General features: G+C 38.9%; 1 protein-coding gene across 1 annotated transcript in view; it reads right to left on the bottom strand.

Annotated features, from left to right (window-relative positions):
- Positions 1-17455, bottom strand: part of LOC125271502 — a 41729-nt gene that overhangs the window by 22073 nt on the left and 2201 nt on the right. The window lies entirely within an intron of this gene.

Below are 17455 nucleotides of genomic sequence, written 5' to 3' on the forward strand. Positions count from 1 at the left end.
GGAGCAGGTCTTGCTAGTTGCGCTGTACTGGCCCAACCGGACCTGGTTCCCAGAACTCATGCTCCTCGCGACAGCCCATCCCTGGCGCATCCCCCTGAGGAAGGACCTCCTTTCTCAGGGGCTGGGCACCATATGGCACCCACGTCCCGTTCTGTGGAACCTCCACGTGTGGTTCCTGGACGGGACGCGGCAGACTTAAGTGGCCTACCGTCCGAGGTAGTCGACACCATCACTCCCTTCGAGCTCCTCGAGTCAGCCGAGCTGAAACATCTGTCTCTCAAGACAGTGCTCCTGACCGCGCTCGCTTCCTTCAAGAGGGTTGGGGACCTGCAAGCATTTTCGGTCAGCGATTCGTGCCTGGAATTCGGGCCGGACTACTCTCACATTGTCTTGAGACCCCGGCCTGGATATGTGCCCAAGGTTCCCACCACTCCCTTCCGGGACCAGGTGGTGAACCTGCAAGCACTGCCCCCGGAGGAGGCAGACCCAGCCCTTGTGCTGCTGTGTCCCGTTCGTGCTTTGCGCGTTTACGTGGACCGCACGCAGAGCTTCAGAAGCTCTGAGCAGCTCTTTGTCTGTTTTGGAGGTCAGCAGAAGGGAAAGGCTGTCTCCAAACAGAGGTTGGCCCACTGGATAGTGGATGCCATCGCCTTGGCGTACCAGTCCCAAGGCGACCCGTGCCCCCTCGGGTTGCGAGCTCACTCCACTCGGGGTGTTGCTTCTTCCTGGCCGTTGCCTCACGGCGCCTCTGTTGCAGACATTTGCAGAGCTGCAGGCTGGGCGACACCAAGTACATTCGCGAGATATTACAATCTCTGAGTGGAACCAGTGTCCACCCGTGTGCCTTCTACTCGTAGATAGCCATGGGTGTTCGCTTGCTGTGCCATTTCCCTCGGGAGAGGGAATGCGAGCACTTTTTCCGCTCCTCAGTTCAGTTCCCCGTAACGGCGAACCTTGTGGAGTTCCTCCTGCATCCTGCGGCAGCCAGACGTGGCAGAGGCGTCTGGCGCTAGGTCCAGTACTCGTGTGTATGCCCAATTGGTCTGCCCTTGTACTGGGCTAGATGCCCATATGCTGATATTCCCCTCGGGTAATCCCATATGTGTCTGTCTACGGTACGGTTTCCCTGATGGTAAACCCATGTCTTTCCCTGGGCGGCTTCGTTTTGCCCTGTCTCTGATTGCTAGTTGTTCCTCCCGGAAGGTAGGACCTACATCAGAGATCTTCCATATGCGTTACTGTTCTCAGACCAGTCCATATGTGTCTTCCACACATTACCTCCCTTTGGGCAGGGTGTGGTCGCCGTAGCTTTCCCCTCCTCGGGGAACGCTTTCCTGGCGTTTTGGTCATTGCTGAAAACGGGGGAATTGAGTTACGAAGCACTCTTCCCCGTGGGTAAGGAACAGCAGCTTTGACCGTTCCGTTGTAATGCCCTGTCCTCTCCATCCCACTGGTATGGAAGACATTCCTGGGCTTACTCTGGGTGCTGGAGGGTTGCGAGTATGGGCCGCACTTGCATTTGGCACGCTACGGCTTGCCAGCATCTGCCTCCCTATCACTCGTAACGTGGTTCAGTTGCTATGGCGCTTTCCACGGGACCCCATTACGTCAGTATTGACGTAACGTCGAACGTGACTGACTGAATGGGAACGTCTAGGTTACTATTGTAACCCCCGTTCCCAGAAGGAGGGAACGGAGACGTTATGTTCCCCTGCCATAGCTCTGAATCACCGCTAAGCGGCCAGATACCTATCTCGGCTCCTCAGCAAAAATATGAATGAAGGTGAGTATGCCGGCCCTATTTATACCCGGATGCCGGGGGAGGGGCCCGGCATGTAAATCTCACAGGCCAATTCCCATTGGCTTGTTTTGTACCCTTGGAGGTGATTGGGCCCATTACGTCAGTATCGATGTAACGTCTCCATTCCCTCCTTCTGGGAACGGGGGTTACAATAGTAACCTAGACGTTTTTCATATTCATAACTCCTGATGCATAGGCTATTAACAAACTACTGTCACTATAAGAGTAAAACAGAGGTCAAAATGTGAAGCTTGAGTCTTAGAATAGTGTGTAGTTGTATAGTTGTGTCATGACTAGTTTGTCAACTGTGCATTACAGTTTTTCTCAATTGTTTACACACAAATATTGGTACTTGAGACACAATGACCACAACATGTAACTCATGCACCAACCCCCTGAACCAATTCTGCTAAACTACAAGCACAATTCCTGCTTTACACTCACATTGCAGTTCTAAAACACACTTTTTTCAAAACACTACACACAAGTCTCTGCATTTGGCACAGTTTTCTGGCAGAAAAATCTCGTTTTCACAAGGAACACACTGCCATTCAAATATGCATACTGACTCATCACATGGGCAAACACCTGTCACACATTTTTACAATTAGCAAACAGAGCTTTAGCATAAAAGGGCAACAGGTGAGCTCTTTTGTTTTGGAGCAATGGATCCCAACAATGGAAACAGAGGCAGAGCAGTATAGTTTTTTTTTTTTTTTTTTTTACTGTAACTGTATACAGTAAATTCTTCTGTTGTTTTGTATGTATACCAGTGTACGTGCAACTTGCGTTGGTTGGGATGTGCACTGTACATTGTTTTTGTTGGAAAAATAAAATATATTTGTTACCGTGTATTTGTGTGTTCTGAATATAAATACTAATATATATATATATATATATATATATATATATATATATACTACAAATATTTTACAACACACTTATGTATGTACTGTCTGTAGTAAGTGTAACACTGAACCAAATAAAGACCAAAGTCATTATGATGAATGAAGAAGTGTTTTCCATTCATCATAGTGTTTTACATAGAGCACATCAGTGTTCAACTGGTTCTTATAAACGTCTATTCATATGATGGTTTGTGTGTGTCATTTGAAAACAAAATACGATTTTGAGAAGAAAGAACATTGTTTTGAATGTAAAGTTTCATTTTGCAGGAGAATTGAGGGGTTTTGCCCAATGTGTGTGTTTTTTTTTTATTTGTGTGTAGAGTTCTGAGAGTATGAGGCATGCTTTCAGAAAATATGTGTAAACAATCAAGAAAAACTGTAACATTTAGGCTATATAATATAGCCAATATAATAGCCTATATAAAATGCCATAGAGGTAACATAATCAGGGTATCTTCCGTTCATTCATGTTTTGATTTGATATTGAAATCAGAAAAATGAGAAAACCGCACCTTTTTTCGTTTTTCATTTTTAAAATGAAAACGAAAAAACAAAAAACTGACTTGATTTTTCTTTTTTCGTTCTGGGGTTGGAAACAAATAAGCAGTTTGAATATTCGATCTCTACATGTGGGCGGGAATGAAACGCCTCTTTCCGCTGATTGGTCAAGGAGACGTCAAACCACGTCGTCATCAGTTGTTCATCGGTTCTGCTCAACAGAATAAAAGTCCCTCGCTCTACAGCTGTACAGATTCTTAACGCGTTTATTCTACATTTAATCTCTTTCTAGTGAATTCTAGCCAGACGGTCCGTGTACGTTTTGATAGTTTGTTTTCCAATTTGAAATGAAATACGCAGAAACGAGAAAACGGTCGTTTCCCGTTTTTTCGTTTGTTAAAAAAACCGGGAAAACGAGATTTTGACTCGATTTTCGTTTTTTTCGGGTCACGGATAGAAAACAGAAACACGACTTCAAAACTTGTTTTCCACATGTGGGCGGTCATTACACGCCCCTTTCAGCCGATTGATCAATCAAATCTGAGCCATTGACGTCATCTTCAGTTCGTTCAACAAAATAACAGTCCTCTGCCGCTATATCAGTAGATGACATAAATCGGCTTTCTTCTGTGCAACCTAACGCGTATTTCACAGAAATATTTATTTCAGAAATGTTAATCAGCACACAGACTGTTGTAATGCTGTTTGTAGTTTAATATGCATGGTGAAACTGCGCTACCCACACAGAGGAGCGGATGAAAAGCACAGATTAAAAAAACAAAACAAAAAAAAACTACAGTTTTTATTTTATTCTATTTTGAATAAATAGAATAAATCACAATAAATAAGTAGTGTAAGCAATTTTGAAAAACGAACAATAGCTCATCTCTCTTTATTTATTTATTTTATATAGCCTAACATTGCCTGCTGAATATAGGCTAATGTTAATAACCCTTTGGTTAAAAGATTGAGGGAATAGCCTGTAAAGATCAAACATTAAAGATCAAAATTACAGCTACATAGCTATTTTAGCTATGACAAAAATAATATATAAATGTTAAGCCAAAACGAATTAATTTAAAGCTGAACTGAAACAGAAACCGGCGTTAACTACCTCTCTAATTTGACACAAATCCAAATGTTTCAATATTCACGATTTGGAGGCTAAACTATATTTATTATTTAAACGCTTTTATTGTAGCCTACACAGACTACTTAAAATGAGCAGTATAACCTTTTATATATTTGGTTGAATGTATGTTATTTTGACAGTTAACAGGCTTTGATGTCAAGTTACTAAAACTGATGTTGTGTGAGCGCGAGGCGCCGACGCGTTCATTGGAATTTTCTTATAAAAGCGGAAACAACTTAAAATACTCAGACATTTATGGTCAAATATATGTAACACCATTCGAATCTGTGAAGGGTTAAATAGGCCTATTATTTTGTACGCTCACAATAAAAACAAAACATTGCTCGTAAAATAAACAAAGAAATGTTCTGCCGTCTCTGTTTCCTTTCTGTGAACTTCTCAAAAATGAACCGACACTCATATTGTCGCATTTTTCCCCTTTCATTTTGGTAATATGTTAATTACTTAAGTGAAATAAATTTCGCGCACAGACATAGGCTATTTATTTCTTTTATATAATTGAATCCTTTGTTCTCCGTTCACAGAAGCGCAGCAGGTGCGTGATGATGATGAATCCTCATGTTCTGTGTTTATTCTGCTATTTGTTCATGTAGGCTAAAACTAAACCCCTGGAATTTGTTTAATGATTCACAGACATTTATCAATTCTATTTTCGTTTAATTCCAATTTAATATAATCGGTTAATGAAACGATGATCGCACCAGTTGAAAGTCAGGGGGAAAAACAGAAATTATATTGACAAGGCAACAATAATTTTCGTTTAGTTTAAGTTTTTCAAAACATCCAGAACTGCATACAGTAAATTTTCCCGCTGTTTAAGCCACGAATATTTACAAAATAAAATAATTACAAAGATGATAAAAGATAATAAAATAATTACATAGATAATAAAAGTTAAAAAATGTTTAATATTCGAGAGTTTTTGTTTTGCTGTTGTCCACTAAAGCAATTGACGCAGAATCGCCAATAGCCGTTAAATCGAAATTGAAAGTAAAATGTTCAGGGCCATTTATAGCTAATTCATTCAAAAGCGAAGGAAAGACAGAAAAAGTGAGGATAGCAAGTAAACTGTGACATATAATAATGTTCACTGTGTTCATAAAAGTGTTTAATTTAAGAGATAAAATCTGTATGACCATTTATAAGCTAAGGAAAACTGAAAAGCCCCCCGATGGTGATAACGTTATTAGGTGTTGCCACCTAGTGGATAGCCTATTTTCTAATATGACTGCATAGTCTACTGCAAGGAATGCGTCTGCTAAATGATTGAATTTAAATGTATAAAATGTAAACAAAACATTAAAATAAGAAAAAAAAATGAGTGCGGTAGCCACTGATCTATAATAGAGAACAGTCTATCATTATGTATAGCCTATTGATCGGTGGTAGTAGCCCAAAGGATGTCATGCGCTTGGTAACAGATGTAGAGGCATTTACATTTTACATTTTAAAAATACAATGCCAGCTTAAAAACAGACTTAATTAAATTTACTGTAGGTTTTTTAAACTTTTTTTTATCTGTGCAAACATATTTCTGTGAAATACGCGTTAGGTTGCACAGAAGAAAGCCTATTTATGAAATCTACTGATATAGTGGCAGAGGACTGTTATTTTGTCGAACGAACTGAAGATGACGTCACTGGCTCAGATTTGATTGACCAATCGGCTGAAAGGGGCGTGTAATGACCGCCCACATGTGGAAAACGAGTTTTGAAGTCGTGTTTCCGTTTTCTCTCCGTGACCCGAAAAAACGAAAATCGAGTCAAAATCTCATTTTTCCGTTTTTTTTTAACAAACGAAAAAACGGGAAACGACCGTTTTCTCGTTTCTGCGTATTTCATTTCAAATTGGAAAACAAACTATCAAAACGTACACGGACCCCAGACTAGTGAATGGCTTGACACAAATCGTTCTGATGAAGAGTCAGGGCTTAATTCTGTGTAGACATTAATTCATCACGTGAAATATTAGTTTATCTCATAAATATTAATTTACTTTGCAGCTGCACACTACCCCCAGGCAGCCTACAACTTCGATACATTGAGTGTAAAAATGTCTTTTGTTTTACACAACATGGGATGGATTTGAAATGATAGATAGGCTATGAAATATATATATATATATATATATATATATATATATATATATGTGTGTGTGTGTGTGTATTTTACAGTCACAGCATATCTATTAGGCCTATTTTGAGTTTTGTTTTCATAGAGAAGTGTAGGACATGTCAAATATTCAGTTAATCCTTCTGTTTCATAATACATGTATAGGCAACATGCTATTTTTTCCTTTTCTTAAAGTTATAACTTTTGTTTAAGGCAATATTCTGAGTTTATTTCATTAATATTGAGTATTAATGAATGGTGTTTTATTTTCTCTGCCAACTAAATTTCCAATGCATATCAGAAATGTTGTGTGACTGACTCGTAGCGCACAGAGCAGTGTTTCATTCCTGAATGAATCAGAGTCTTTGAACAAATCAGTTGACTGAGTGATTCAATGGCCCAAAAGATTATAGAGATCCAATTGATATATTCTTGAATGAATCAGCGTTTTGAACGAATCGCTTAAATAAATGACTCAATGATTAGCACAATGACTTGCTGACACCTACTGGCGACATTAATTTCATAATCCAGTTATCGTTTAATTTTGTCATTTAAAAGTTTTCTGTATTCAAAATGATGTTTAAACATTAATATGATTACATTATGCAATTGTAATTCCTACACATATACTGACCTCTCTGAGCAATCTAACAACTCATAAATCTAAAAGCAACTTCAGATGGTGCTTCTTTGCTACCTCTGCAAGCCTTTGTTTGATACTGATTTAATTGGTAACAACCTATAGCATCATTTTATTGTAATTTAAATGACTAAATTTAAGAACTTAACATTAAAGAAAGCATACATATTTAATAAGATTAGGAAAAATCCTAAAATCTCCTGAAAATCAATTAATCAACTAAATCAATTACAGTTAATTTCTGACACAGACAGATAGCAATAAATAGGCTATAAAAATACTCTTTATCTTATTATTGTTAGTGTTATTTCAGGGTTTTGATATATAGCCTAATATTGATAAAATATAATTGATATCTTCTTAAGGGAGCACTATAATGGTTATTTTTAACACTGTTTTAACATTTTTCCCTTTATTTATTTATTTTAAAATGTGTGATAGCCTATTTCGAATTGGCATAAACGAGTTCACCTCCGTCAAATCATCCAATTCGCATTTTAAGTCCATCTCTCTATAGCACCGCTTTGATGAACTAATAACATGTAATATATTTCATATCTGTCATATTTCAAATTCATCCCATGTCCAAAACTCAGGGTGTTGTCTAAAACAAAAGTTATGACTGCTGCATATTTACATCGATAGGCTACTGATTTGCACTTTTTTAATTCAATGTAGGCTATACCTATACATTCGCTGGCCAGTGCGCTGAGCAGCTTCGCTAGATTTTTATATTTGGTCACTTCAATAAAACAGGCATTGTGCTAACGTTGTAGAATGGGGGTAATTGTGTGCAGCTGCAAAGTAAATTAATATTTCGTGAGAAAGACATAAAATGTAGAATAAATGTGTTAAGAATCCGTACAGCTGTAGAGCGAGGGACTTTTATTCTGTTGAGCTGAATCGATGAACAACTGATGACGACATGGTTTGACATCTGATTGACCAATCAGCGGAAAGAGGCGTTTCATTCCCGCCCACATGTCGAGATCAAATATTCAAACTGCTTATTTGTTTCCTACCCCAGAACGAAAAAAGAAAAATCAAGCCAATTTTTTGTTTTTTCGTTTTCATTTTGTAAATGAAAAACGAAAAAAGTGCGGTTTTCTAATTTTTCTGAGTTCAATATCAAATCAAAACATGAATGAACGGAAGATACCCTGATTTAACATAAATGTTCAGATGCTTTGCATCACAAAAATACATTATATTTTAAAGTATATTAAAATAGAAAACCATTATTTGATTAGAGACTTGAGACATTAAAAACATAATAGTAATGTGTCCAATCTTTTGACTGGTACTGTAATTTAAAATATAATACGGGTCCGTGTATCTTTTGGTCATTTGTTTTTTGATTTAATAATGAAATCGGAAAATGAAAGACGGCAACTTTTTAATTTTTAATTTTTTTCAAACAAATCGAAAAACAAGAATTCGGCTTGATTTTTCGTTTTTCGTTCAGTGGCAGAAAATGAATAAACAACTTGAATATTTGATCTCAACATGTGGGCGGGAATGAAACGCCCCTTTCCGCTGATTGGTCAACCAAACATTAAACTGTGCCATCATCAGTTCTTCCACTGTTCAGCGCAGCAGAATAATAGTCCTTCGCTGCGATGGATTTAACACGTTTATTGTAACTATATAATCACTTTTAAATTTACATTTAATCTTAATCTGTATCTCTTGATCTCTATCTCTCAAACAGCCAGACTAACAAATGATTTGAGACACAATCGAGGCAGAGCTTATAGACAAGGCTTTCTTCTGTGTGTCCATAAAAATGCGTGTTTAGCTCAGAAATATAATAATCATTCTATACTAGTTTATCTCAGAAATAACAATTTACTTCACACCTGCACTCACAACTACCTAATAGCAAATACCTTTGACACACTGTCTGTTTTATTACGCTGCGCGACTCACGCGACAGCACAGAGATAGTGGCGACCACTCAAGAATTGCATGAGCAAATGCGCCGGCGCGCTGCATTTAATTACTTTATTATAGCTTAAATAAAGCGCAAAAGAAACTACGAGTGTTACGGTACACAGGGGTCAGACACAGATGTAATCAAGTATAAGATGTTTATTGACACCAGTAGAGCAGATGGTATAAGCAGGTAAACAGATTGAAGTACTTTGAATGATATGAGAGATAAATGAAGATAGCTACAGTCCTTTTGCCTTTCAGATATGGAGACAGGTGAACCCGCTGGAGCTGGAGATCGCTGGAGTTGGAGTGAGCACTCATACACAGAAGACGACACACACTGAGGTAGGGAGACACGCTGGAGACAGGTAAGTATGGAGTGGAGAGTCCTTGAGGTAAGCATCAATGTGAGTATCTGCAAACGAGACCGGACGTGGAGTGCTGTGTGTGTGTGCTCTTTGTAGTGCTGTTGATTAGTGCTGTAGTGATGTGCAGGTGGCGGTGATCAGTACTCTGGTGATTGTGAGCATTGTGATTGGTGCACGGAGGGACCTGACATGTCTGTGACAGTACCCCCCCCCCCCCCCCCAGCTCTGGATCAGGGTGGACGGGTAGAGGAGCGGTAGTGAAGGCTTCCTTGAGGCAGTTAAAGCCGTTGGTGGCAGCTGGTGTCCAGGACAGAGACTTGGGCTTATTCCTGAGGAGACTGGTGAGAGGATGAGCAATGGAGCTGTAGTTCATAATAAAATGGCGATAGAAGTTAGCAAATCCAAGGAAGCGTTGTAATTCTTTGACGGTTGTGGGTTCTGGCCAGTTGGTGATGGATTCCACCTTCCTCTCGTCCATCCGGATGCCACTGTGGTCTATGTTGTATCCCAGGAATGACACTGACGACTGATGGAAGGAGCATTTTTCGGCTTTTAGGTATAGGTGGAACTGACGAAGACAAGTGAGGACCTCCGCAACGTGTTGGCAATGTTGGGCCAGGCTCTGGGAGTAGATGAGGATATCGTCGATGTAGAACAGGACGAACCGATGGAGAAACTCCCGGAGCACCTCATGTATGAAATCCTGGAATACAGAGGGGGCGTTGACCAGGCCATACGGCAAAACAAGGTACTCATAGTGACCAGTAGGTGTGATGAAGGCAGTCTTCCACTCGTCCCCCTCGCGTATCCGGATGAGGTTGTATGCGCTGCTGAGGTCCAGCTTCGTAAACACAGTGGCACCACGGAGATGTTCCAGGGCCGCTGGGACGAGAGGAAGGGGATATCGGAATTTTACTGTGATCTTGTTGAGTGAGCGGTAATCAATGCATGGCCTCAAGCCTCCGTCCTTTTTTGCCACAAAGAAGAAACTGGAAGCAGCAGGGGAAGTAGAAGGACGAATATAACCTTGAGCGAGGGCCTCCTTGATGTATTCCTCCATGGCCTTCTCCTCCGGGATGGGAAGGGGATAGATTTTACACCTTTGGCACTGGTTCACCTGGAAGCAGATCGATGGCACAGTCCCATGGCCAGTGTGGAGGCAGCTTGGAAGCCTTTTGTGGGCAGAAAACATCACTGAAGGGGGCGTAGCATTCCGGAATTTCAATGGAACATTTCTCCACTGGACTCTCGATGGAGGTTGCGCAGATGGAAAGATCTGAAGGAGAAGTTTGTGGTACCGGGAGTTCAGTGAAACATCCGGAGAAACAGGTTTCGCCCCACTTCAGGATTTCGCCAGATTTCCAGGAGATGGTAGGATTGTGCTGCTCCAGCCAAGGACGCCCTAGAACCACGTCAGCAGTGAATTCCTCCAGAACCAGCAGATGTAATTCTTCACGATGTAAAACTCCAACTTGAAGTGTGAGTGGTCCTGCTACTCTTCTGACGTGCTTACGGCTGAGAGGTTTTCCAGTTAGAGTTGATCTGGTAGAGCGTCGGAGACAGAGAGGTCTTGAGACGAAGTTGCCGGCAGAGGGCGCCGGAGATGAAGTTGCCGGCTGACCCTGAGTCGAGGAGCGCGACCACTGTAAGGGAGATATCAGCGGCAGTAAGGTTGACGACAGTAGTAAGTGGCTTCATATGTTTAATGGAGGGAATAATGGCACTCACCATGGGTCGTGGAGGTTTGATGGGACACGCATTTATAGCGTGTCCAGATGCTCCACAATAGAGACAGAGGTTCAGGGTCAGCCGACGATGACATTCAGAGGGAGGGAGTTAAACGGGAGTAGTCGATTTCCATGGATTCGATGGCTGGTTCTGGGGAGCTGACGGGTTCGCATCGACAGAGGAGAATGTTGGGAAGTGACTGGTCCTGGTGCTCCTGGAGACACGCTTGCATACGAGTGGCACAGCGAATGGAGAGCTGGATGAACTTCTCTAGGCCGATGGAATCCTTGTATGCAGCGAGATGCAGCCGCACCCGAGGCTCTAATCCTTGACGGTAGGTGGTAATCAGAGCTTGTTCATTCCATCCACTGACTGCAGCAAGCGTTCTGAAGTGCAAAGCATAATCATAAATAGACATTGATCCTTGTTTAAGATTGTAAAGTTTCTCACCAGCAGATGAATCGGTGCTCGGTTTCCTGAAAACCTCCCGGAAATGGGAAATAAAGGCAGAGTATGATTGAGTAACAGTCCCGTGTTGTGACCAAATGGAATCTGCCCATTTTAATGCTTTGCCGCTTAACTGAGAGATGAGGAACGCTATCTTGGAGGAATCCATAAGCAGGTAAGCAGATTGAAGTACTTTGAATGATACGAGAGATGAATGAAGATAGTTACAGTCCTTTTGCCTTTCAGATATGGAGACAGGTGAACCCGCTGGAGCTGGAGATCGCTGGAGTTGGAGTGAGCACTCACACACAGAAGACGACACACACTGAGGTAGGGAAACATGCTGGAGACAGGTAAGTATGGAGTGGAGAGTCCTTGAGGTAAGCATCAACGTGAATATCTGCAAACGAGACCGGACGTGGAGTGCTGTGTGTGTGTGTGCTCTTTGTAGTGCTGTTGATTAGTGCTGTAATGATGTGCAGGTGGCGGTGATCAGTACTCTGGTGATTGTGAGCGTTGTGATTGGTGCACGGAGGGACCTGACGTGTCTGTGACAATGAGCAATGACCGTCATTGTTCTTTTGTAAGTTAAGTCATAAAATTACCAAACCGATTAAAGCTGCCTCAAAACTGTGCATGCATTTATTTGTTGACATGGTTTTAAATTGTTATCCAATTTGTTGGCCTTAAAACATCTTAAAAATGCACATATGGGAAACCAGGGAAATCTAAATTTTCGGGGGAGCATGTCCCCGTACCCCCCTAGGAACCTACATTTTCTGACCTTGGCAAATCTGAAACCCTGCATACGGCCCGGCTTATTCTATATAATGAAATCTGAGGTACATGTGCATTTCTACAAATGTGCGCACTTTTGGACTTAAAGTTTGTATGTGTATGCAGTATGCACTGTGATCAAAAATAAATGGGACCAAACGTGATTGAATGTAAAGGTTTGTGTCTCGTTATTCTATTAATAACTACCGATTGATTTTGCATTTCTATCAGAAATTAAGAATTATTGTCATTGTAGTAGTGCAAATATCTAAGCTATCTAATCACCAGCTTTCAAATCTCAAGGTTTAATCGGAATTTTTCTGTAAAAATGTTTCTGTAACAGCCGCCAAAAATAGTATATAGCTCTACTGTGGTTTTTAACAAATTTTCCAAAAAAAACCCCTTTTGTTTTAGGCAATACGCTGAGATTACTTAATTAATATTAAGTATTGGCCGGCTAACGGATGGCAGACAGAACGGTTATTTCCAAAGCAAATAAAGTCAAAGAACAGTTATGCGACTGTTTGCAGTATATGCAGACAGAGTTGTTTCATTCCTGAATGAATAAGAGACTTTGAACAACGCATTAATATAGACGATGATTAAGTGACCAATTAATATAGACAGCCACTTGATTTTATTCCTGAATGAATCAGCGTTTTGAACGAATCGACAAATGAATAAATGACTCCTTCTTTAACACAATGACTTACCGCCACCTAGTGGCGATATTACTTTCATAATACAAGTATTATTTCATCTTGTCATTTCATATTTATGAATAAAAATGTTGTTTAAAATATTAATCTTGTTATATTATACTGTTGTAATTAATATGTAAATGTATTTACTGTAAGTAGCTACATCTGAAAGCCGCAGTTGACTGATAATTGGTAACAGCCTAGTGTCATATTATTCTAATTTATTTGACTACATTTAAGAATTTAAAATTATAGATAGCATAAATATTTAATACGATTAGGAAAGAAATTATATATAAAAGGTAAAAAAAAAAAAACCCTGAAAATTATTTGTCCCATTTAAGTTAATTTCTGACACTGGTAGATGGCATTAAATATGAATACCTTTCATCTCTGGTTTATTGTACAAAGTCTTATTTCAGGATTTTATTCATATAACTCAAACAAGTTCACCGAAAAATTGTTATGTCAAATTCATATTTCACTAAAGTCAATCACTGAAACATTACATAATGGCATTATGATATACATCTGTTGACTGAATAAAAATCATAATAGAACTATATGTGCTGTGAACATTAACTACGATGGTGGTCAGCAATAATAAAACAGACAGTGTGTCAAAGGTGTTAGCTGTTAGGTAGTTGTGAGTGCAGGTGCAAAATAAATTATTATATCTGAGATAATAATATTTCTGAGCTAACCACGCATTTTTATGGACACAGAAGAAAGCCTTGTCTACAGGCTCTGCCTCAATTTGTATCTCGTTAGTCTGGCTGTTTGAGAGATAGAGATCAAGAGATAGAGATTAAGATTAAATGTAAATTTAAAAGTGATTATATAGTTGCAATAAACGCGTTAAATCCATCGCAGCGAAGGACTATTATTCTGCTGCGCTGAACAGCGGAAGAACTGATGACGGCACAGTTTAATGTTTGGTTGATCAATCAGCAGAAAGGGATGTTTCATTCCCGCCCACATGTTGAGATCAAATATTCAAGTTGTTTAATGAAAAATGAAAAAGGTGCGTTTTTCATTTTCCGATTTCATTATTAAATCAAAAAACGAATGACCAAAAGATACACGGACCAATAGGCCTATACAAAATTGTCTTCACATGTGCAATAATACATGCATGCATGAGATCACAAAAATCATGTCTGTTTTTCAAGAGTGGACATTATATTTACTTTAACCCTCTGGAGTCTGAGGCTGATTTGGGGGCTGGAGAAGTTTTGACATGCCCTGACATTTGTGCTTTTTTCAGTTGTTCATAAACATATTAATGACACAAGTGTCATTACACTGTATTCAGCACAAACTAGGCTACCATAATATGTGAGGAACATGTGTGTACATGTTTGTGTTTTTGAAGGAATAATGTTTATGCGTGGTTACTGAAAAAACAAAAAACTTAAGTCACTGATATAAGGCCAATAAAAGTATATTAAATCTGTGTTCACAAGACTTTTGGGTATTGAAGGTTGTAGACTAGAGTTTTTGCTTCAAAATTATGTAAAAATTATGCTGACTACTCTTTCATTTATAACAATATACTGATTTAGTTTTTGTAAGACACTTTTTGCCAAGAAACACGGTATGCGTGGAGGCGTGAATCTCCATGAATAATGGCTCATTCTCACCTGTGAAGACAAAAGAATTGAATAGTAATGACCTGAAAAGACTTGCATATTAATGAGGCATTTTAGTCAGGTAGGCTGTGAAAAAAAACTTCTGTGATGTCTCAAGCTCATCATGGTATATGAAACATACAGAAAATTTTTATTACAATATAAAATAATGGTTTTATATTATACTTTAAAATATAATGTATTTCTGTGATGCAAAGAGTCTGAATATAGGCTTTTAGTTTAAAAGCATGCACATTTGGAGAAATATAGGATTCTCATATGTTTATGTCAATTTTCTATACAGAGGAGTTATTTTTTATTTAATATTCATTGTTATCTCTATGAGCGCTGGTGTTTGCAATTCATACTGCAGCCGGAGGGCGCTCTGTGCATTTTAGTCCACAAATTCACCTAAGAAGAAGACAATATTCTATGAATGGTGTTTACCAAGTCATACTACAGCCGGAGGGCGCTAAAGAAACAAAAACTCACTTAAAACTTATCAATAGAAGAAAACAAACAGGAATTTACTGCATGTCTTCCAGAGATCGCTAACCATGGCTTTTTCATCCAGATAAACAATTTTCAAGGCAATAAATACACGATTGAGATGATGAATGCATGTGTTGTCTCTGAATTTGCGTCTGAATAGCGCTCGCTCCGTGGGCGTGGCCGCATTAGTGGGTAATGAGCTGAATCACGGACTTCTGACATGGCTCTCTTTTCATACAGATTACATAAACACAGAATGTTTGTTTTCGATTTGACTTGCACGATTTAAAACCTGACATTTCAATGTTTTGTTAGACATAAGTATGATTTTTTTGTGATTAGTATTCACTAAGTTACAGTTCATTTTCTGAGAACTATCAGATTGGACTTCGTTCAGAGGGAGATGAGAGATCACGCATCATGTTAGTTTTCTTTATTTTACAAAAAGCACAACATTTTGTTTTTACTCTGAGTGTATACAAATAAAAGGAGATATTCTATAGTTTCAATTGATATATTACTTATGTCTCTATGACAAAAAATGACAGAGTATTTTAAGTCTGTTTTGCTGCAATGTGAAAAAAAACCTGCAAAACGCGCCGGCGCGTTTTTAGACCTCAGAGTGTTAATACTTTTATCAGCATATTCACAGAGGGTTTTTTGACATAGCCTACCTGACTGAAAGAGCTCATTATGCGGGTCTTTGTCTTTTCTGGTGTGAATCACAGCATTATTCATGAAGATTCACGCCTCCACACATGCTGTGTGTCTTGACAAAAAGTGTCTTACAAAATTTACATCAATATATTGTTTTGTATGAAAGAGTAGGCAGGATCATTTTTACATAATTTTAAAGTAAAAACTCTAATCTACAACCTCCAATACCCAGAAAAAAACACATATATAATATTAGTTTTGTGGCCTTATTTCAGTGATTTAAGTTTCAATAACTAAGCATTAATGTCATTCCTTCAAAAATACAAACATGTACATACATGTTCCTCACATATTATGGTAGCCTAGTTTGTGCTGAATACAGTGTAATGACACTTTTTTTTCCATTAATATGTTTATGAACAACTGAAAAATGCACAAATGTCAGGGCATGTTAAAACTTCTCCAGGGCCCCAAAACAGCCAGGTTAAAGGGTTTTGATTTACATGATTTTTAAAGGTGCCATAGAATTGAAAATTGAATTTACCTTTGCATATTTGAATAACAAGCGTTCAGTACATGGAAATGACATACAGTGAGTCTCAAACTCCATTGTTTCCTCCTTCTTATGTAAATCTCATTTGTTTAAAAGACCTCCGAAGAACAGGTGAATCTCAATATAACACCGACTGTTACGCAACAGTCGGGATCATTAATATATACGCCCCCAATATTTGCATATGCCATCCCATGTTGAAGGCATTAGACAAGGGCAGGCAGTATTAACGTCTGGATCTGTGCACAGCTGAATCATCAGACATTATGCAGGTAAGCAAGCAAGGATAATAGGCAGATGGAGCAATAATAACTGACATGATCCATGATATCATGATATTTTGAGTGATATTTGTAAATTGTCTTTCTAAATGTATCGATAGCATGTTACTAATGTTCTGTTAAATGTGGTTAAAGTTACCATAGTTTCTTACTATATTCACAGAGACAAGAGCAGTCATTATTTTCATCTTTAAACACTTGCAGTCTGTATAATACATAAACAGCTTAATTCTTTATAAATATCTCCAACAGTGTGTAATGTTAGCTTTAGCCATGGAGCACTATCAAACTCATTCACAAGGATTTAAAGGGGAAGCACGCTGAATCGGCGCATTTATAATGATGCCCCAAAATAGCAGGGCACATTTAATGTTGATGATCGCATTATTTTATATATCCATCTGCTTACATATGCTATCACTTGTTTCAGCTTCTTCTTTGTGTTTTGATCAGGAAATTCACTAATCTTTCAGAAGATGCATAATAACAGTAGGAAAGTCTGAACATTTCATAGATGGTGGCAAACCATCTCAAAAATAATGGAAAATTCCATCAATGGCGAGAAAAGAGTTATGACAATGCATAGATCCAATATAATGATATACATCTGATTTCTTTCTCAACTGTTAATGTTAACTTAAGACGTAACCATCTGCGTTTATGAGAATACTTACCAAAATTGGTATTTTGACATAATTTTGTGTATGTGTCTAAGTGAAAGGAGACACAAAAGAGGAATCAATTCAGAGTTTGCACATTATCTGAAACGTG

Source organism: Megalobrama amblycephala, linkage group LG7 (assembly GCF_018812025.1).
Source record: "Megalobrama amblycephala isolate DHTTF-2021 linkage group LG7, ASM1881202v1, whole genome shotgun sequence".
In the NCBI taxonomy this organism is placed as follows: Eukaryota; Metazoa; Chordata; class Actinopteri; order Cypriniformes; family Xenocyprididae; genus Megalobrama; species Megalobrama amblycephala.